The sequence below is a fragment of the Drosophila yakuba genome, chromosome X (assembly GCF_016746365.2).
Source record: "Drosophila yakuba strain Tai18E2 chromosome X, Prin_Dyak_Tai18E2_2.1, whole genome shotgun sequence".
NCBI classification, from domain to species: domain Eukaryota; kingdom Metazoa; phylum Arthropoda; class Insecta; order Diptera; family Drosophilidae; genus Drosophila; species Drosophila yakuba.
The window spans coordinates 13,016,676-13,030,194 of NC_052526.2; positions in this window are offsets into that span (position 1 = coordinate 13,016,676).

The following is a 13,519-nucleotide window of genomic DNA, read 5'->3' on the forward strand; positions in this document are numbered from 1 at the left end:
TTTTCTGTCATTTTGCGACTATAAATATCAGTATTTTGATCAGAACTTTCGAAATATTTGCCCGAATATGGAATGGCATACCTCGTTGAGCTCGTAATTAAATTTCCTATCGAACTGTGTTTTCAAAAAAAATTATTTTTTTCACTTTTCTTCCAATTTTTGGTGATGTTTTTGGCGAAAATCGCTTTTCTGTCATTTTGCGACTATAAATATCAGTATTTTGATCAGAACTTTCGAAATATTTGCCCGAATATGGAATGGCATACCTCGTTGAGCTCGTAATTAAATTTCCTATCGAACTGTGTTTTCAGAAAAAAATTATATTATTTTCACTTTTCTTCCAATTTTTGGTGATGATTTTTGGCGAAAATCGCTTTTCTGTCATTTTGTGACTATAAATATCAGTATTTTGATCAGAACTTTCGAAATATTTGCCCGAATATGGAATGGCATACCTCGTTGAGCTCGTAATTAAATTTCCTATCGAACTGTGTTTTCAGAAAAAAAATTATATTATTTTCACTTTTCTTCCAATTTTTGGTGATGATTTTTTGGCGAAAATCGCTTTTTCTGTCATTTTGCGACTATAAATATCAGTATTTTGATCAGAACTTTCGAAATATTTGCCCGAATATGGAATGGCATACCTCGTTGAGCTCGTAATTAAATTTCCTATCGAACTGTGTTTTCAAAAAATATTATTTTTTTTTTTCACTTTTCTTCCAATTTTTGGTGATGATTTTTGGCGAAAATCGCTTTTCTGTCATTTTGCGACTATAAATATCAGTATTTTGATCAGAACTTTCGAAATATTTGCCCGAATATGGAATGGCATACCTCGTTGAGCTCGTAATTAAATTTCCTATCAAACTGTGTTTTCAGAAAAAAATTAAATTATTTTCACTTTTCTTCCAATTTTTGGTGATGATTTTTTGGCGAAAATCGCTTTTCTGTCATTTTGCGACTATAAATATCAGTATTTTGATCATAACTTTCGAAATATTTGCCCGAATATGGAATGGCGTACCTCGTTGAGCTCGTAATTAAATTTCCTATCGAACTGTGTTTTCAAAAAAAATTATTTCCTTTTTTCACTTTTCTTCCAATTTTTGGTGATGATTTTTTGGCGAAAATCGCTTTTCTGTCATTTTGCGACTATAAATATCAGTATTTTGATCAGAACTTTCGAAATATTTGCCCGAATATGGAATGGCATACCTCGTTGAGCTCGTAATTAAATTTCCTATCGAACTGTGTTTTCAAAAAAAATTATTTCCTTTTTTCACTTTTCTTCCAATTTTTGGTGATGATTTTTTTGGCGAAAATCGCTTTTCTGTCATTTTGCGACTATAAATATCAGTATTTTGATCAGAACTTTCGAAATATTTGCCCGAATATGGAATGGCATACCTCGTTGAGCTCGTAATTAAATTTCCTATCGAACTGTGTTTTCAAAATAAAAATTATTTCCTTTTTTCACTTTTCTTCCAATTTTTGGTGATGATTTTTTGGCGAAAATCGCTTTTCTGTCCATTTTGCGACTATAAATATCAGTATTTTGATCAGAACTTTCGAAATATTTGCCCGAATATGGAATGGCATACCTCGTTGAGCTCGTAATTAAATTTCCTATCGAACTGTGTTTTCAAAAAAAATTATTTCCTTTTTTCACTTTTCTTCCAATTTTTGGTGATGATTTTTGGCGAAAATCGCTTTTCTGTCATTTTGCGACTATAAATATCAGTATTTTGATCAGAACTTTCGAAATATTTGCCCGAATATGGAATGGCATACCTCGTTGAGCTCGTAATTAAATTTCCTATCGAACTGTGTTTTCAGAAAAAAAATTATATTATTTTCACTTTTCTTCCAATTTTTGGTGATGATTTTTGGCGAAATCGCTTTTCTGTCATTTTGCGACTATAAATATCAGTATTTTGATCAGAACTTTCGAAATATTTGCCCGAATATGGAATGGCATACCTCGTTGAGCTCGTAATTAAATTTCCTATCGAACTGTGTTTTCAAAAAAAAATTATTCCTTTTTTCACTTTTCTTCCAATTTTTGGTGATGATTTTTTGGCGAAAATCGCTTTTCTGTCATTTTGCGACTATAAATATCAGTATTTTGATCAGAACTTTCGAAATATTTGCCCGAATATGGAATGGCATACCTCGTTGAGCTCGTAATTAAATTTCCTATCGAACTGTGTTTTCAAAAAAAATTATTTCCTTTTTTCACTTTTCTTCCAATTTTTGGTGATGATTTTTTGGCGAAAATCGCTTTTCTGTCCATTTTGCGACTATAATATCAGTATTTTGATCAGAACTTTCGAAATATTTGCCCGAATATGGAATGGCATACCTCGTTGAGCTCGTAATTAAATTTCCTATCGAACTGTGTTTTCAAAATAAAAATTATTTCCTTTTTTCACTTTTCTTCCAATTTTTGGTGATGATTTTTTGGCGAAAATCGCTTTTCTGTCCATTTTGCGACTATAAATATCAGTATTTTGATCAGAACTTTCGAAATATTTGCCCGAATATGGAATGGCATACCTCGTTGAGCTCGTAATTAAATTTCCTATCGAACTGTGTTTTCAAAAAAAATTATTTCCTTTTTTCACTTTTCTTCCAATTTTTGGTGATGATTTTTTGACGAAAATCGCTTTTCTGTCATTTTGCGACTATAAATATCAGTATTTTGATCAGAACTTTCGAAATATTTGCCCGAATATGGAATAGCATACCTCGTTGAGCTCGTAATTAAATTTCCTATCGAACTGTGTTTTCAGAAAAAAAATTATATTATTTTCACTTTTCTTCCAATTTTTGGTGATGATTTTTTGGCGAAAATCGCTTTTCTGTCATTTTGCGACTATAAATATCAGTATTTTGATCAGAACTTTCGAAATATTTGCCCGAATATGGAATGGCATACCTCGTTGAGCTCGTAATTAAATTTCCTATCGAACTGTGTTTTCAGAAAAAAAATTATATTATTTTCACTTTTCTTCCAATTTTTGGTGATGATTTTTGGCGAAAATCGCTTTTCTGTCCATTTTGCGACTATAAATATCAGTATTTTGATCAGAACTTTCGAAATATTTGCCCGAATATGGAATGGCATACCTCGTTGAGCTCGTAATTAAATTTTTTATCGAACTGTGTTTTCAAAAAAAATTATTTCCTTTTTTCACTTTTCTTCCAATTTTTGGTGATGATTTTTTGGCGAAAATCGCTTTTCTGTCCATTTTGCGACTATAAATATCAGTATTTTGATCAGAACTTTCGAAATATTTGCCCGAATATGGAATGGCATACCTCGTTGAGCTCGTAATTAAATTTCCTATCGAACTGTGTTTTCAAAAAAAATTATTTCCTTTTTTCACTTTTCTTCCAATTTTTGGTGATGATTTTTTGGCGAAAATCGCTTTTCTGTCCATTTTGCGACTATAAATATCAGTATTTTGATCAGAACTTTCGAAATATTTGCCCGAATATGGAATGGCATACCTCGTTGAGCTCGTAATTAAATTTCCTATCAAACTGTGTTTTCAGAAAAAAAATTAAATTATTTTCACTTTTCTTCCAATTTTTGGTGATGATTTTTTGGCGAAAATCGCTTTTCTGTCATTTTGCGACTATAAATATCAGTATTTTGATCAGAACTTTCGAAATATTTGCCCGAATATGGAATGGCATACCTCGTTGAGCTCGTAATTAAATTTCCTATCGAACTATGTTTTCAAAAAAAATTATTTCCTTTTTTCACTTTTCTTCCAATTTTTGGTGATGATTTTTGGCGAAAATCGCTTTTCTGTCATTTTGCGACTATAAATATCAGTATTTTGATCAGAACTTTCGAAATATTTGCCCGAATATGGAATGGCATACCTCGTTGAGCTCGTAATTAAATTTCCTATCGAACTGTGTCTTCAAAAAAAATTATTTCCTTTTTTCACTTTTCTTCCAATTTTTGGTGATGATTTTTTGGCGAAAATCGCTTTTCTGTCATTTTGCGACTATAAATATCAGTATTTTGATCAGAACTTTCGAAATATTTGCCCGAATATGGAATGGCATACCTCGTTGAGCTCGTAATTAAATTTCCTATCGAACTGTGTTTTCAAAAAAAATTATTTCCTTTTTCACTTTTCTTCCAATTTTTGGTGATGATTTTTTGGCGAAAATCGCTTTTCTGTCCATTTTGCGACTATAAATATCAGTATTTTGATCAGAACTTTCGAAATATTTGCCCGAATATGGAATGGCATACCTCGTTGAGCTCGTAATTAAATTTTTTATCGAACTGTGTTTTCAAAAAAAATTATTTCCTTTTTTCACTTTTCTTCCAATTTTTGGTGATGATTTTTGGCGAAAATCGCTTTTCTGTCCATTTTGCGACTATAAATATCAGTATTTTGATCAGAACTTTCGAAATATTTGCCCGAATATGGAATGGCATACCTCGTTGAGCTCGTAATTAAATTTCCTATCGAACTGTGTTTTCAGAAAAAAAATTATATTATTTTCACTTTTCTTCCAATTTTTGGTGATGATTTTTGGCGAAAATCGCTTTTCTGTCATTTTGTGACTATAAATATCAGTATTTTGATCAGAACTTTCGAAATATTTGCCCGAATATGGAATGGCATACCTCGTTGAGCTCGTAATTAAATTTCCTATCGAACTGTGTTTTCAGAAAAGAAATTATATTATTTTCACTTTTCTTCCAATTTTTGGTGATGATTTTTGGCGAAAATCGCTTTTCTGTCATTTTGCGACTATAAATATCAGTATTTTGATCAGAACTTTCGAAATATTTGCCCGAATATGGAATGGCATACCTCGTTGAGCTCGTAATTAAATTTCCTATCGAACTGTGTTTTCAAAAAAAATTATTTCCTTTTTTCACTTTTCTTCCAATTTTTGGTGATGATTTTTTGGCGAAAATCGCTTTTCTGTTATTTTGCGACTATAAATATCAGTATTTTGATCAGAACTTTCGAAATATTTGCCCGAATATGGAATGGCATACCTCGTTGAGCTCGTAATTAAATTTCCTATCAAACTGTGTTTTCAGAAAAAAATTAAATTATTTTCACTTTTCTTCCAATTTTTGGTGATGATTTTTGGCGAAAATCGCTTTTCTGTCATTTTGTGACTATAAATATCAGTATTTTGATCAGAACTTTCGAAATATTTGCCCGAATATGGAATGGCATACCTCGTTGAGCTCGTAATTAAATTTCCTATCGAACTGTGTTTTCAGAAAAAAAATTATATTATTTTCACTTTTCTTCCAATTTTTGGTGATGATTTTTGGCGAAAATCGCTTTTCTGTCATTTTGCGACTATAAATATCAGTATTTTGATCAGAACTTTCGAAATATTTGCCCGAATATGGAATGGCATACCTCGTTGAGCTCGTAATTAAATTTCCTATCGAACTGTGTTTTCAAAAAAAATTATTTCCTTTTTTCACTTTTCTTCCAATTTTTGGTGATGATTTTTTGGCGAAAATCGCTTTTCTGTCATTTTGGGACTATAAATATCAGTATTTTGATCAGAACTTTCGAAATATTTGCCCGAATATGGAATGGCATACCTCGTTGAGCTCGTAATTAAATTTCCTATCGAACTGTGTTTTCAAAAAAAATTATTTCCTTTTTTCACTTTTCTTCCAATTTTTGGTGATGATTTTTTGGCGAAAATCGCTTTTCTGTCCATTTTGCGACTATAAATATCAGTATTTTGATCAGAACTTTCGAAATATTTGCCCGAATATGGAATGGCATACCTCGTTGAGCTCGTAATTAAATTTTTTATCGAACTGTGTTTTCAAAAAAAATTATTTCCTTTTTTCACTTTTCTTCCAATTTTTGGTGATGATTTTTTGGCGAAAATCGCTTTTCTGTCCATTTTGCGACTATAAATATCAGTATTTTGATCAGAACTTTCGAAATATTTGCCCGAATATGGAATGGCATACCTCGTTGAGCTCGTAATTAAATTTCCTATCGAACTGTGTTTTCAGAAAAAAAATTATATTATTTTCACTTTTCTTCCAATTTTTGGTGATGATTTTTGGCGAAAATCGCTTTTCTGTCATTTTGTGACTATAAATATCAGTATTTTGATCAGAACTTTCGAAATATTTGCCCGAATATGGAATGGCATACCTCGTTGAGCTCGTAATTAAATTTCCTATCGAACTGTGTTTTCAGAAAAAAAATTATATTATTTTCACTTTTCTTCCAATTTTTGGTGATGATTTTTGGCGAAAATCGCTTTTCTGTCATTTTGCGACTATAAATATCAGTATTTTGATCAGAACTTTCGAAATATTTGCCCGAATATGGAATGGCATACCTCGTTGAGCTCGTAATTAAATTTCCTATCGAACTGTGTTTTCAAAAAAAATTATTTCCTTTTTTCACTTTTCTTCCAATTTTTGGTGATGATTTTTTGGCGAAAATCGCTTTTCTGTCCATTTTGCGACTATAAATATCAGTATTTTGATCAGAACTTTCGAAATATTTGCCCGAATATGGAATGGCATACCTCGTTGAGCTCGTAATTAAATTTTTATCGAACTGTGTTTTCAAAAAAAATTATTTCCTTTTTTCACTTTTCTTCCAATTTTTGGTGATGATTTTTTGGCGAAAATCGCTTTTCTGTCCATTTTGCGACTATAAATATCAGTATTTTGATCAGAACTTTCGAAATATTTGCCCGAATATGGAATGGCATACCTCGTTGAGCTCGTAATTAAATTTCCTATCGAACTGTGTTTTCAGAAAAAAAATTATATTATTTTCACTTTTCTTCCAATTTTTGGTGATGATTTTTGGCGAAAATCGCTTTTCTGTCATTTTGTGACTATAAATATCAGTATTTTGATCAGAACTTTCGAAATATTTGCCCGAATATGGAATGGCATACCTCGTTGAGCTCGTAATTAAATTTCCTATCGAACTGTGTTTTCAGAAAAAAATTATATTATTTTCACTTTTCTTCCAATTTTTGGTGATGATTTTTGGCGAAAATCGCTTTTCTGTCATTTTGCGACTATAAATATCAGTATTTTGATCAGAACTTTCGAAATATTTGCCCGAATATGGAATGGCATACCTCGTTGAGCTCGTAATTAAATTTCCTATCGAACTGTGTTTTCAAAAAAAATTATTTCCTTTTTTCACTTTTCTTCCAATTTTTGGTGATGATTTTTTGGCGAAAATCGCTTTTCTGTCATTTTGCGACTATAAATATCAGTATTTTGATCAGAACTTTCGAAATATTTGCCCGAATATGGAATGGCATACCTCGTTGAGCTCGTAATTAAATTTCCTATCAAACTGTGTTTTCAGAAAAAAATTAAATTATTTTCACTTTTCTTCCAATTTTTGGTGATGATTTTTTGGCGAAAATCGCTTTTCTGTCATTTTGCGACTATAAATATCAGTATTTTGATCAGAACTTTCGAAATATTTGCCCGAATATGGAATGGCATACCTCGTTGAGCTCGTAATTAAATTTCCTATCGAACTGTTTCTTCAAAAAAAATTATTTCCTTTTTTCACTTTTCTTCCAATTTTTGGTGATGATTTTTTGGCGAAAATCGCTTTTCTGTCATTTTGCGACTATAAATATCAGTATTTTGATCAGAACTTTCGAAATATTTGCCCGAATATGGAATGGCATACCTCGTTGAGCTCGTAATTAAATTTCCTATCGAACTGTGTTTTCAAAAAAAATTATTTCCTTTTTTCACTTTTCTTCCAATTTTTGGTGATGATTTTTGGCGAAAATCGCTTTTCTGTCCATTTTGCGACTATAAATATCAGTATTTTGATCAGAAGTTTCGAAATATTTGCCCGAATATGGAATGGCATACCTCGTTGAGCTCGTAATTAAATTTTTATCGAACTGTGTTTTCAAAAAAAATTATTTCCTTTTTTCACTTTTCTTCCAATTTTTGGTGATGATTTTTTGGCGAAAATCGCTTTTCTGTCCATTTTGCGACTATAAATATCAGTATTTTGATCAGAACTTTCGAAATATTTGCCCGAATATGGAATGGCATACCTCGTTGAGCTCGTAATTAAATTTCCTATCGAACTGTGTTTTCAGAAAAAAAATTATATTATTTTCACTTTTCTTCCAATTTTTGGTGATGATTTTTGGCGAAAATCGCTTTTCTGTCATTTTGTGACTATAAATATCAGTATTTTGATCAGAACTTTCGAAATATTTGCCCGAATATGGAATGGCATACCTCGTTGAGCTCGTAATTAAATTTCCTATCGAACTGTGTTTTCAGAAAAAAAATTATATTATTTTCACTTTTCTTCCAATTTTTGGTGATGATTTTTGGCGAAAATCGCTTTTCTGTCATTTTGCGACTATAAATATCAGTATTTTGATCAGAACTTTCGAAATATTTGCCCGAATATGGAATGGCATACCTCGTTGAGCTCGTAATTAAATTTCCTATCGAACTGTGTTTTCAAAAAAAATTATTTCCTTTTTTCACTTTTCTTCCAATTTTTGGTGATGATTTTTTGGCGAAAATCGCTTTTCTGTCATTTTGCGACTATAAATATCAGTATTTTGATCAGAACTTTCGAAATATTTGCCCGAATATGGAATGGCATACCTCGTTGAGCTCGTAATTAAATTTCCTATCGAACTGTGTCTTCAAAAAAAATTATTTCCTTTTTTCACTTTTCTTCCAATTTTTGGTGATGATTTTTTGGCGAAAATCGCTTTTCTGTCATTTTGCGACTATAAATATCAGTATTTTGATCAGAACTTTCGAAATATTTGCCCGAATATGGAATGGCATACCTCGTTGAGCTCGTAATTAAATTTCCTATCGAACTGTGTTTTCAAAAAAAATTATTTCCTTTTTTCACTTTTCTTCCAATTTTTGGTGATGATTTTTTGGCGAAAATCGCTTTTCTGTCCATTTTGCGACTATAAATATCAGTATTTTGATCAGAACTTTCGAAATATTTGCCCGAATATGGAATGGCATACCTCGTTGAGCTCGTAATTAAATTTTTATCGAACTGTGTTTTCAAAAAAAATTATTTCCTTTTTTCACTTTTCTTCCAATTTTTGGTGATGATTTTTTGGCGAAAATCGCTTTTCTGTCCATTTTGCGACTATAAATATCAGTATTTTGATCAGAACTTTCGAAATATTTGCCCGAATATGGAATGGCATACCTCGTTGAGCTCGTAATTAAATTTCCTATCGAACTGTGTTTTCAGAAAAAAATTATATTATTTTCACTTTTCTTCCAATTTTTGGTGATGATTTTTGGCGAAAATCGCTTTTCTGTCATTTTGTGACTATAAATATCAGTATTTTGATCAGAACTTTCGAAATATTTGCCCGAATATGGAATGGCATACCTCGTTGAGCTCGTAATTAAATTTCCTATCGAACTGTGTTTTCAGAAAAAAAATTATATTATTTTCACTTTTCTTCCAATTTTTGGTGATGATTTTTGGCGAAAATCGCTTTTCTGTCATTTTGCGACTATAAATATCAGTATTTTGATCAGAACTTTCGAAATATTTGCCCGAATATGGAATGGCATACCTCGTTGAGCTCGTAATTAAATTTCCTATCGAACTGTGTTTTCAAAAAAAATTATTTCCTTTTTTCACTTTTCTTCCAATTTTTGGTGATGATTTTTTGGCGAAAATCGCTTTTCTGTCATTTTGCGACTATAAATATCAGTATTTTGATCAGAACTTTCGAAATATTTGCCCGAATATGGAATGGCATACCTCGTTGAGCTCGTAATTAAATTTCCTATCAAACTGTGTTTTCAGAAAAAAATTAAATTATTTTCACTTTTCTTCCAATTTTTGGTGATGATTTTTTGGCGAAAATCGCTTTTCTGTCATTTTGCGACTATAAATATCAGTATTTTGATCAGAACTTTCGAAATATTTGCCCGAATATGGAATGGCATACCTCGTTGAGCTCGTAATTAAATTTCCTATCGAACTGTGTTTTCAAAAAAAATTATTTCCTTTTTTCACTTTTCTTCCAATTTTTGGTGATGATTTTTTGGCGAAAATCGCTTTTCTGTCATTTTGCGACTATAAATATCAGTATTTTGATCAGAACTTTCGAAATATTTGCCCGAATATGGAATGGCATACCTCGTTGAGCTCGTAATTAAATTTCCTATCGAACTGTGTTTTCAAAAAAAATTATTTCCTTTTTTCACTTTTCTTCCAATTTTTGGTGATGATTTTTTGGCGAAAATCGCTTTTCTGTCATTTTGCGACTATAAATATCAGTATTTTGATCAGAACTTTCGAAATATTTGCCCGAATATGGAATGGCATACCTCGTTGAGCTCGTAATTAAATTTCCTATCAAACTGTGTTTTCAGAAAAAAAATTAAATTATTTTCACTTTTCTTCCAATTTTTGGTGATGATTTTTTGGCGAAAATCGCTTTTCTGTCCATTTTGCGACTATAAATATCAGTATTTTGATCAGAACTTTCGAAATATTTGCCCGAATATGGAATGGCATACCTCGTTGAGCTCGTAATTAAATTTCCTATCAAACTGTGTTTTCAGAAAAAAAATTAAATTATTTTCACTTTTCTTCCAATTTTTGGTGATGATTTTTTGGCGAAAATCGCTTTTCTGTCATTTTGCGACTATAAATATCAGTATTTTGATCAGAACTTTCGAAATATTTGCCCGAATATGGAATGGCATACCTCGTTGAGCTCGTAATTAAATTTCCTATCGAACTGTGTCTTCAAAAAAAATTATTTCCTTTTTTCACTTTTCTTCCAATTTTTGGTGATGATTTTTTTTGGCGAAAATCGCTTTTCTGTCCATTTTGCGACTATAAATATCAGTATTTTGATCAGAACTTTCGAAATATTTGCCCGAATATGGAATGGCATACCTCGTTGAGCTCGTAATTAAATTTCCTATCGAACTGTGCTTTCAAAAAAAATTATTTCCTTTTTTCACTTTTCTTCCAATTTTTGGTGATGATTTTTTGGCGAAAATCGCTTTTCTGTCCATTTTGCGACTATAAATATCAGTATTTTGATCAGAACTTTCGAAATATTTGCCCGAATATGGAATGGCATACCTCGTTGAGCTCGTAATTAAATTTCCTATCGAACTGTGTCTTCAAAAAAAATTAAATTATTTTCACTTTTCTTCCAATTTTTGGTGATGATTTTTTGGCGAAAATCGCTTTTCTGTCATTTTGCGACTATAAATATCAGTATTTTGATCAGAACTTTCGAAATATTTGCCCGAATATGGAATGGCATACCTCGTTGAGCTCGTAATTAAATTTCCTATCGAACTGTGTTTTCAAAAAAAATTATTTCCTTTTTTCACTTTTCTTCCAATTTTTGGTGATGATTTTTTGGCGAAAATCGCTTTTCTGTCATTTTGCGACTATAAATATCAGTATTTTGATCAGAACTTTCGAAATATTTGCCCGAATATGGAATGGCATACCTCGTTGAGCTCGTAATTAAATTTCCTATCGAACTGTGTTTTCAAAAAAAATTATTTCCTTTTTCACTTTTCTTCCAATTTTTGGTGATGATTTTTTGGCGAAAATCGCTTTTCTGTCATTTTGCGACTATAAATATCAGTATTTTGATCAGAACTTTCGAAATATTTGCCCGAATATGGAATGGCATACCTCGTTGAGCTCGTAATTAAATTTCCTATCGAACTGTGTTTTCAAAAAAAATTATTTCCTTTTTTCACTTTTCTTCCAATTTTTGGTGATGATTTTTTGGCGAAAATCGCTTTTCTGTCATTTTGCGACTATAAATATCAGTATTTTGATCAGAACTTTCGAAATATTTGCCCGAATATGAAATGGCATACCTCGTTGAGCTCGTAATTACATTTTTTACATTTTTCATTTCATTAGCTGTGTGAGCTTTAGCTAAGTTATACAAGAGAAAAAGACCAATAGAAAATACTGCATTTTTGCCAAGAATCGTTCCTTTTTTATGTAGAAATAATCAGTATTTGGATCAGAGTTAAGAAGCCTGGGGAGTCAATTACAGACTTTGAACCATAAATCTCACTTTTTAAAGTCAAGGGCCCGGAACGCGTTTATCAAAGTCAAAGTGGTTTGATTGGATAATTCGATTAAAAGTAATTCGTGGCCTGCAATTTGACTTGCACTCACTGCAAACACCATTATCTGCAGTGAACATTTGCATTTGCAAGATTTCGCTTATTGAATTTGTTGCACGACCTAAAAGATCAGGTAAAACTCAGTTGACCGAATGATTTACTTGACATATCTCCTCGTCTGCAATTGCTCGAGTTGGCTGCAATGATGAAAATAATGCATATGGAAATGCATATGGAATATCAGGGGCTGCAATTTTCAGTGTGGCATCAAGTTGCAGGCGACTTCAGCGAAGCGCAAAGACAACAGCCAGATGATATGAGGGAAAATCGGGGCGAGGGACCAAAGAAAAGCTTTAAATGTTGGGAAACTCGTTTCGTTGCGGCCAAAAGAAAAATGCAGATAAAAATAAATAACGAAAACGAAAACTGAATAAGAAATGGCATCTTCTGGGGTAGCCACGAATGCGTATGTACTCTATAAAAATTATGATATCCCTACGAAAGTTAAAATCTGAAAGATACTCTTTCACTTTACAGCTTAACTAGCCGATCAGTATAATTGCAATACAAAAATTCGTCTCATTGCATGCTACATTAAATTATTTTATTTAACTAAAGTATTTTTTAAGATATAAATTTATGACATAAATGGTGGTTATTATATTCCTACAACTCTGGCGAAATAGATGAGACGAGGAGTTTTTGCGAATAGGGAAGTCGAGGCCCCAGCGCGTCCAAGAATTTTCCTAGCCAACATCTTGATTGTGCCTACATCAACTGGGACTGCAATCCCCTTCGAGCCCCTCGAAACTTGATTTTCAGCGTTGTTTATGAATTTGCTGGCCATCAGCAAAGGCAGCAGCAGCCGCGGCATCACACAGCCAACACAGCCACTGCAAAACACTTTTGGCCAGGCCTATAAGGCTGGACTAAAGGCCCGTAGCTGAATGCTAAGACCTGCCTGATGATGCCGAGCTGAGCCTGGGTGAATGGTCAAGTCATAAATAAAAGATCTCCGGCCAGCATTCTGCAGATGTTGTCTCTTTAATTACCCCCAGCACACACATTGCAGATTCTTGCAGATGCGAGCGGTGGTGCTCACACACGTTTAATAGACCAAACCTAATGTGCAGCCCGATGATGATCCTCCTCCTCTGCTGGTCCCAAATTCAGGCCATAACCAACTTAATCTGCCTTTCTATGCGATTCTCACAGAGCTTAGCTAATTAGATGGCAGAATCTCGGCAGATTGCACGGCTTCATCAAGGGGACTTTACAAACGCCATGTCGTAAAGGTTTTGGTTTACTATCAATCTTAAGATGAGTTTGCCAGTTCTAAGAACTCATGCTGCA